Genomic DNA, 8,221 nt, shown 5'->3' with positions numbered 1-8,221 from the left:
GGGAGCGGAGTGCCTCCGCCCAGCGTGGCTTCAATCTGAGTGTTTATAGACTAGAGACAAGAACCAAACAGGACTCAATACTGCTGATTTGAGCAGTCGCGTAATTTGGGGTGGGCGAGCGAGATGCATGCCCCAAGCACCACTTGGGGCGAGTGGCACCAGAAGGATGCATGGGGAGTGCCTCACCCTGGGGTTACTGCCCTGAGTGCATTTTTTCCATATGATTTTGGGGGCTTCCTGAGGAAACAGGAGACCTGACTCTAGCAGCTGCTCCAATGGACAGTTAATAAACGTACTTAATGATTCCTTAGAGGAAGGTTTGGAACCCAGTTCTCGGGGCTCTAGTGGTAGTGCCTTATACACAAAGTTATAGGCTTGCCTTCTTGCTTACCCAGTAAAGAATTATAGTATAAAAAAACCAAACAGCTTCCCCAGGAGAGACTGAGAGCGGCGCCCTCTATGATGTCCTGCAGCTGGGGATGAACACAGTCCCATCTCGGGCATGGGAGGGAATTGAACCTGGTTTCTCTCCCCCTGGGTGAGTGCTCTAATGACTAGACTACTTTTGAAATGAGGAAGGGGGTGGTCTTCCTGTCCCCAGACTCTACTGTCTAACAGGGCTGGCTTACCCGCCTTCTTGACTGTGAGCTCAAAGTGGAGGAAGGCACCCCTACGCAGCTAAGAGTTAGACCCTCAAGGCCTGAACTTCTCAAGGGCTTGAGTAGCACCACTATCCCCAGCACTTCCTATTAGCTGGCCCTAGCAATGCCCTCGGCTTCTGTGGATGCCATATTCAGGAACCGCGCCCTTCCCATGCATCCTAGAAGTTTGGGACTCAAGCCTGAGGTGGCTAGTGCCTAAAAGTCAGGTGGCTACCTCATTCCTTCTGTGGATCTGGTCCTGGGTAAACTTCTTCTAAAAAAAAAAGAAAGAGAGAGTCTTGTCTTTACAATGCCTTCAGCAAGGATCATCTCTCACTCTCTCAGACCAAATCTTCTCACTTCTCCTGTAGCCCGAAATTGTGGGCAGCCTGGATCTTAGTGCAAGGGTGCTGGCACGCTGTTTTAAGGTAATTGTGGCACTACCACTCACCATCTCTACCAGGGAGAGGTGAGCAGGGGCTAGTGACCATGCAGCCAGACAGATTATGAGGTTATCCATCAGGAGCCTAGGGGCACCCCAGTCTATGCAAAACATTTGTATTTCAAGAAATGGAAAAGCAAACAAACACGATGCTAAACGTTCCAGTCAGATATGTAGATGTGATGCATGAAAGAGTGGAACAGACATGGGTAGGCAGAATGAATCAGCAGAATGGGTGGCAGCCTGGGGAAGGAAAGCCCCGTTTTATGTGTGCCACAACTGGAGCGAATTATGTAAAGATGCATTTTTAGTAGGATCCTACTCACCCTGTCAAAACAAGGTCTATATATTGGTAACTAGGAAGGCCATGGTCAAAGTCATCTGGGCTCAGTTCAAGACCCGGAGGGAATCTTTAATAGGCTAAAATAAAATTAGGTACACATTTCTCCTAGACCCGCCACCTGTATTGTACAGACTGCCCTGTCTCAAGCACGAGGTGTTAAGAGAAACTAGACATGCAGTTGTCATCGCCTGAAAAGAAGAACACCCATTACCATTTAAAAGCTAGTTCTCCAAAGGGTGGGAAATTATCTTTGTGGAGATCAGTCAGTAACGGGAACAAAAAGATAAGAGATAATCTGGCTCTCTTATTTGATACTCAGAAAAAGACAGCACACCAGCAGGCAAGCCATTACGTTTACCTTCTCTATTTGTATGTTAAATTCGGCTACCTCTTCCTGCTGAAGAGACTAGGCTGTACACAGCTGGTGACCTGATTGTTAACTTACCCTTTGTGCATCATCTTTCATGTAGTGTAATTGCTGGAGGACAGTAGGACGCTTCCTATACTTATGTTTGGTTCATACACTGTATCATCTCTGGAACCTACTCGGTAAAAATCAAGACGGTTACAAGTCGCTAAACTTATCCTGTTTAATAAAACTTGTGACACTTCTAACACACATCCTGGTACATTTTCATGACCATTCCTCAGTCTGATGAAGGGAAAAGGCCTTTCCTGCTCCGTTTTTGCTACTATGATGAAGAGTGGAATCGTGGAAGTTGTAGCATGCTGCTGGGCTGCCCCTCTGTAATAATGCTGCCCATAAAGGTTAAGCCTGCCACAGATGATTGTACCCAATGGCATTGCTTGGCTGGTTTTTGCAGCCTAATTGCCACTGCCCCCATAGCAATGAGGTAATGTCTCTGACTTCTGGGTCAGATAAACGCTACTTGTTTTATAACCGCCAGACATGTTACTGAAACAGATAGGAAACAACAAAAAAATCCCACGACCAGCAGAACATAAACTCTGTGAAGACTATTATTCCAGTCCTTAATTTGAATGCTGTTTATTTCTTTTTTTTTTCCCCTGCTCATTGCTATTTATGGAATTACAGATCTTTGTTGGCCTTCTGCTAAGCAAGCCTTACTTTCCCAACATTTTCTTCTGAATTCTGAAGAATTCCAAACAATTCTTCTGGAGTACTGTGTTCAGTTTTGGGCTCCCGCCCGCTACATGAAGGATGTGGACAAATTGGAGACAGTCCAGAGGAGGGCAACAAAAATGGTGAGGGGGCTGGAGGACATGACTTACGAGAAGAGGCTGAGGGAACTGGGCTTATTTAGTCTAGAGAAGAGGAGACTGAGAGGGGATGTAATAGTAGCCTTCCACTCCCTGCAAGGTGGTTTGAAAGAGGATGGAGCTGGACTGTTCTCAGTGGTGGCAGATGACAGAACAAGGAGCAACGGTCTCAAGTTGCAGCAAGGGAAGTTTAGGTTAGATATAAGGAAGAAATTTCTCACTAGGAGGGTGGTAAAACACTGGAGCAGGTTACTCAGATGGGTTGTGGAGTCACCATCCTTTGAAGTTTTTAAGACCCAGCTAGACAAAGCCTTGGCTGGGATGATCTAGTTGGGGCTGGTCCTGCTTTGAGCAGGTGGTTGGCCTAGATGTGACCTCCTGAGGTCCCTTCCCACCCTCATTTTCTATGATTCTATTTCGAACTGATTTGAAATTTAGGCATCCATTCTGATTTAAAAAAAAATTAAAGATGTCAGTAAATCCACGATGGGGAACGGGTATGGTCTGTATATCCTAATGCTATTGATCATTTGCCGATAGATTCCATGAAGCCCGGCAACTTTCAGATAGTGTTGCTGGAGACATGAAAATAACCAAGGCAAGAGTTTCAAGCGAAGGACTACTAACAACCCTAATTAAAGTTAAAGGGGTTGTAAATATACTTCCAAACACCAAGGACAAAGTACTAACCTGATTAAAGGCAATGGCAGAACTCTCATCAACTCTAGGAAGGCTAGGATTTCACCTACCTAGTCTCCATCCTTTAGTCCCATGACATCCAGAGCATCTGGCTGAGTAACACCACAGCTGTGAGGAAGACTTCGTGCTTCTTTTTGGAAACCAACTGTAACAGTGCAAGCAGACTGGGAATGTAGACTAGAGTAGCAATTCAAACCCTGACTCTAAATATTACCTTGTATTGCTTAATAGCTCATCTTAACGTCCACCTCAGTTTCCCCTTTTGGAAAACATTAATAATACTTTTCTACAGCTGATAATGCTCTAAGATGAACCCTGTTTCTCCTAGATACCTGAGATCTATATGTTATTCCACCAATTGAAATGAGAAACTCAGTGGAACATAAAATAATCGCCTTTAGAAAAAAGATGTAGAATAAGCTGAATCAGTCCTGCTTTAAAACAGTGCTTTTTATGCTATATGTTAACTCTTTTTTTTCTCTTTTTTTACTAAATACACTACTTTTTGTTGCAACCTTGAGTCTAGAAGATTTTGGGGGTTCATGTTCAAAAGATTTTGAAAGGTAAAATGTTCTAATTGTGTTTTTTTTCTTGGCATTTGGTCAGCTACAGTAGCTTCTCCAAGTCTAATGTTTTAAAGAAAAAATATCAGGCTGCCTATAGATGTGCTGGTTTGCATTATAATTAGAACGTATCAGAGCAGAGCAGACTCAAGGGATGCTTTAACTAAGGCTCGTGTCACGAGTCCCAGCCATTTTAAAATGCGGGTATGGCTTAAGGGGGCATACAAGCAGGGGTGATTTAATACACATGATGGAGAGTTGTTTTAATTAGTGGCTGTCAGGGAAGCGCTCAAACTAAAATGGCCCTTCCCCACCCCTGAGCACATGTATAGGCACGTGTAGTGTTTAGTTTCATTTTCAGATCAGTCCTTATCTTACTGCTATATGCTGTTCTCCAGTTGCAACGCATGTGATATTCCACGTGTCATGCAAAAGTTGCTGAGTGGTTTTTGTTCTTTTCATTTCGTGCCAATTTGCCAGCCACATTCAATTTTTTGTGCCCCCCCTCTAACCCATCATGTTAATTTGCATTGTTTGACACTTCACACCATGCTGCATAAAACCTGTTTGAGTAAGAAATGATCACACATGGTGGACCTTGTTTCATTACCTCCTTTCCCCACTCCCCAGAGTCCTTTTGCATGTATTTTGGTAGGAAGGGGAACTCTGGGCTTAGCTTATTTGATAACATTACCATTTGTCATATTTCTGTAACGTAAGTGGTACTCTTCTATCCTTCTCATTATTTGGGGCTGTCCCATGTGCTAGAAACTAATTTTCCTACACACGGCACAGATGTGTTACTGATCCTTTTTCTCTTTCTGTAACAGAATATAACCAACTAATGTTTATAAAAGCCAACAACCCTAGAGAGAAAGTTTCATACTCTTGCCTGCATTTCTATACACAGTGAGTTTTTATTTTGATTTTTCAAGCATTGTTCATTATTAGTCATTTCCCTCATCAGGAAGATGTTGTGGGGTTGCCCACACAGAGGCTGGTGTTTAACTTCAAAGTATGGCTCCAGCAATACAGTGGTAGTTCTGCCTTGCTTCCGTGTGGGTAAGCCATTATCGTGTGAGCTGCCACTTCTGGCTCAAGAAAATGGAGATGCTTCGCAGAGGTGAGAACCTTGTTATGAGAAAAAAATTAATGAATACCAACAAATGCAAATGCACATAAAAAGCCCACTGTCATTATATACATTGACCATCATACCGAAACACTGAAAAAGAAAATTCTAAAATAAGTAATCTCCAGCCCCATAAAGCTTCCTTTTTTCAATATCATGTCAAAATTGAAGAGGCTTTATGTAATGACGAAACATTTCTAAGGCCAAACTTCCCCTCCTCGAGTAATGTCTTCAAATACACTTTAAAATGCCTCTTCTAACGCGAATCTAAATCCGTTGCACTTTCCCCAACACAACCAGCAAGGAGGCCACACTGGATGCTAGAAGGAAACCAAAAGGTCAAACTCTTCAAACGTCCTTCCTATATTCTTTTAACAAGGGTAACCCACCCACGCAAAGCCCGGTTGTAATACTCGAATCATTATTTGGAATGGGGAAAAAGGCTCATTATCCCTTCTTTTAAACCTCTTTTCATATTGTAATCATGTGAGGAAGTTTAAGTAGGTTAAAAAAAATCTCCCCTTTTGACTTGGCAAATCATCCTGTATGCTTTGGTTAAGATATGACCAAGGCATTGGCTTATTCCACTTGACCCTTGCTGCCTACCATCTTTCCCTCACTACTGACATACTGAATAAGAACACATTTAAAATATCCTACAGGACTGAAGCTTACAGAAGTTTTGCCCTGCACTGCCAATGCTGCAGGAAATGTGATATATTCTTATTTTCAAGAAGACAAAACAGAACTCTGCTTCAAAACTTTTATGGGGGGGGTGTTTAAAATATTTAAACGAAATAAAGAGGGAGGGGAAGTAAAGACGTTTATTTAATTTTTGGACAATGAGCAGAAGGAAGAAAAAGACGATCGTGCAGCAGTGTTATAGCATAATTTTCTACTGAACCAAGTTAATGCAGCAACAAGATAAATATCAATGTCTAGTCTAGATATGAAATGGATGCCTCTGCATTCATTGCTATATTGCAGTATGGAACAAAAATCGGGCTAGTTATTGTTCGACCCCTTAAGGTAAGACCTCTGCCCCTACGACCCGAGGACCCGATCCTGATGACCGTTTCATTCTTGCTGAGCCTTGGAGAATTCAATCATTTTTCAGATAGGTGCAGCACCGCTGTGGCATACCATGAATTGCTGGAGAGAAGCCTAAGTAGCAGACCTTTTAGCAGGAAGATTTTTTAAAACACTGGGTAATGCACTACGTGAATGTTGGTTTCTGAGCAACTGAGTTCTAACTCCATTTTTATTTTATGTCAGCAGTAAAATGTGACCATGTGTGTAGTTCAAATGGTAATAATATTTGAATATTATGCAAGTGCATTCTCAGGGCATGGGAAAAGAACAAGGTCCCATTTGTTCATCTCCTGCCAAGGTCTTCATGAAATTTAGGATGAATTTGCTTAACCATAGGTGGCCTAAAACGTTTTGAAATGCTCTTTAAAATGCCAGACCTTCTACAGAACCCGTCAAACTCTGTCAGCAGAGTGCTGTGAATTCAGTGGCAATCTTGTTTGCGATTTGACATAGGATGTACATTCACACAGCTGGTTATTTGATGTTTAGGTTGGTTTAGCGAAGTTGTAACGTGACATTTCCTTTCCCAGACCTTTTTAGTTAGGCCATCAGAGAATGGTTTAGCTCATTAATATTCTACAGCTGTTCTTTTTTTTTTTTTTAAAGCTGATACTAACAGCTTCGTTAACGAGAACCCTATTTAAAGGTCAGGTGGTCCATTCTTATTTGAAGCTGCGGCTACCTGGCTTCATTTTCCAACACAAGTCTACTTGACAAGAGGTCATCTGAAATCTGTTTGTGATTCTCTGCTACACAGGCTAACCACATCCTGACATAACACATGTTGTTTCATAAACAGAGAGAACACGCAAACTCCCTGCCACTGTCAGCACGGCTCAGCTGCTTTGTCTGACTCTGCAGAGGGTTTGGCCCCAAGTCTTTTTCCAGATGCACCAGCTGCCCCGGGCTTCTCGGGGGAGCGGTGCGGCCTGGCCTGCCTTCTCGAACTGGTGTCACACAGAGCTCATGCTCGTGCAGGGCTTCTCACCCTTTTTCAGATGCGAGACCCCCGTTGATAGATGCAAGGCACCCTGGATAGACTTGAGGCTCCCCTGACAGGCCTGAGACAGCCTTGATAGACATAAGGGCCCCCCCCCCCCATTGACTCGAATCGCCCTCGATGCTTGAGGTACCCCTCGATAGACGTGAGGTGCCCTTGATGGACGGGAGGCACGCTTGATGACTCGAGGCTCTCCTAGTAGATGCAAGGTACTTTGATAAGACCTGAGGTACCCTTGATAAACTAGAGCCCTCCCTCATAGATGTGACATACCCTTGATAGCCTCAAAATCCCCTGATAGACTCGAGACCTCCCAACAAATGTGAGGTACCCTTGATAGACATGATGTCCCCTGAGAGCTGTGAGACACCCTTGATAGACTCCGGCCCCCCGGGAGATGCACGGTGCCCAGATAGACTTGAGGCACCCTTGATACACTCACAGCCCCCCAATAGACTTGAGGGCCTCCCAGCCGACGTCAGATACCCTTGCTAGACTTGAGGTCTATGTGAGGTAAATGTGAGGTACCTCTGATAGGCTCAACCCCCGCCCGTAGATGTGAGGCACCCGTGATAAACATGACATCTCTCAACAGCTGTAAAGCCCCCTTGATAGACCCCAGGCCCCCTCATGGAGGCAAGGCCCCCTGATAGACCTGAGGTACCCCTGATAGACTACTGCCCCCCATAGATGTGAGGTACCCTTGATAGACTCGAAGCCCCCGATAGACTTGAGACCTCCCAACAGACGCGAGATACCCTCGATAGACCCGAGTCCTCCTGACAGATGCGAGATACCGTTGACAGACTTGAGGTTCCCCCAACGGAGGTGAGGTACTTTTGATCGACTCAACCCCCGCCCCCATAGAGGTGAGGCCCCCTTGATCGACTCTTAGCTCCCTGATAGACTCGAGCCCTTCCGATAGCCCCCTTGAGAGACTCCAGACAGATGCGAGCTGGGGGCATCCCGCGCTTTCCAGGGGCCGCTGCCCCGTGCGCGCGGGGAGCCCGGGCGGCCCCCCCCCTCCCCCTCCATGGCCGCGGGACGCGGCGGCTGGGCGGCGGGGC

General features: G+C 44.9%; 1 long non-coding RNA gene across 1 annotated transcript in view; it reads left to right on the top strand.

Moving 5' to 3' along the window:
- Nucleotides 1–1,188: 1,188 nt before the first annotated feature.
- Nucleotides 1,189–8,221, top strand: part of LOC109288884 — an 18,684-nt gene continuing 11,651 nt past the window's right edge. Inside the window, exons 1-2 of the long non-coding RNA XR_002095236.1 lie at nucleotides 1,189–1,199; nucleotides 7,845–7,851. This is a non-coding gene — a long non-coding RNA (uncharacterized LOC109288884). The remainder of the gene's footprint in view (nucleotides 1,200–7,844; nucleotides 7,852–8,221) is intronic.

This window comes from Gavialis gangeticus, unplaced genomic scaffold, assembly GCF_001723915.1.
Source record: "Gavialis gangeticus isolate Ggan-Ray unplaced genomic scaffold, GavGan_comp1, whole genome shotgun sequence".
NCBI lineage: Eukaryota > Metazoa > Chordata > Crocodylia > Gavialidae > Gavialis > Gavialis gangeticus.
Note: the sequence above shows the minus strand (reverse complement) of the source record. Positions and strands in the feature narration are given on the sequence as shown.